Source organism: Lontra canadensis, unplaced genomic scaffold (genome assembly GCF_010015895.1).
Source record: "Lontra canadensis isolate GAN:19392208 unplaced genomic scaffold, GSC_riverotter_1.0 scaffold84, whole genome shotgun sequence".
NCBI classification, from domain to species: Eukaryota; Metazoa; Chordata; class Mammalia; order Carnivora; family Mustelidae; genus Lontra; species Lontra canadensis.
This window is the reverse complement of record NW_022631078.1, coordinates 814,149-815,664: the sequence shown is the minus strand read 5'-3', so window position 1 is coordinate 815,664 and position 1,516 is coordinate 814,149.

Genomic DNA, 1,516 nt, shown 5'->3' with positions numbered 1-1,516 from the left:
CGGAGGCCCGGCGGCGGCGGCGGCGGCGGCGGCGGCGGCGGGCGAGGGGAGCGGGCGGCGGGCGCGGGGAGGGTCGGACGCCCGGGCCGGCTCGCTCGCTCGCTCCCCAGCGAAGCAAACAATGCGGCGAGCGCTCCGCCCGGCGCGCTGCGTGCGAGACGCGCCCCGCCCGCCGCCGCCGTGACGCGCGCCGCCGGGGGAGGGGCGGGCCGAGGGCGGCGGGCGGGGAGGGGCGGCCGGGCCGGGGGCGGCGGGCGCCGGGACCCTGGGCCGGGGCCTGAGGAGGGCCTGGGGGGGGGGCGGGGGCCCCCCGGGGGGGCCTGGGTGGGGGCCGGGGGCCTGAGGGGGCGCTGGGGGGCCTCAGGGAGACGGCCGGACCTGGGACCTCCGTGGGGTGTCGGGGCCCTCAGGCGACGGGCCGGGACCCCGGGGGAGGGCCTGGGGCGGGGTGGCTGGGACCCTGGTCCCAGGGCCTGAAGGGGAGGGCCGGGACCTCAAGTGGGGGCGGGGACCCTGGTCTGGCTGTCCGAGGGGGAGGGCCAAGGCCCTGCTCCAGAGGGCCTGAATCCTCCGGGGGCCTGAGGGGGTGTGTGCCGACCCTGGGTGGGGGAGGGAGGGGGTATTGGGACTGAGGGCACAGCAAGTCACGGGGCTAGCGGCCAGAGAGGGCGACTGGACTGGGTCACCAGCCAGGGTAGAGGGCTAACCCGAGTCGGGTTACAGGACCTGGGCACGGGAGAGAGGCGGATCCCCAAGGTGGAGGCCACCAGATTAGGGGAGCTGGGCGGGAGAGGTGAAGCCCAGTGCCCCTGGAGAAGCCTAGATGTTCTGTGGAGAAGCCTAGATGGTTCTGGAGGGTTCCTGGCTAGCACAGTGACCACGAAGGAGGGCTGGGCCCTGGGAGAAAGGATCTGGCACAGCCCCCTCGCTGGGGGCAGCAGGAGAGGCCCCTCAGGAAGAGAAGGGACACACCTTCCCCCAGGGCAAATGTTGGGTCCCTCTGAGCTGGTAAGATCTCCTTATCGGGGCAGGCCGGGCAGAGCCCACTGCCTGGGGCCCTCCAGCAAAGGCCTTACTTGGAGCAGGCTGCCCTGACCAGTGTCCTCCGTGGGAGCCGGAGCCCACCAGCCTCTGCTGACCTGCACTTGTGTCTCCCTGCCCCCAGTGCACAGGTTGAGAAGTGAAGGCTTGGAGGGTGGGCTAGGGTTCCAGCCACAGCCCCCCTCAAGGCTGGGCCGAGGTAGGGCTGGCCCAGCATTGGGACCCCAACCATTTGTGCCCCAGCCCCGGGAACTGCCCTAGAGATGCCCGCTGACCTGAATGCAGGCTCGCCAGGGCACCCAGTGGCAGACGACAAGCAAGCTGGGCCCGCATCCCTCCCTCGGCCTGGCCTGACCTGACGCAAAGCAGCAAGGTGGAGTGTCTCAGGACAGGGTCAACAGTAAGAGGCTCCAAAAAGGGTGAGAGCCGGGAAACCCTTCTCCCAGGACAGGGGAGGGAAAAGGGCTTCTCACAT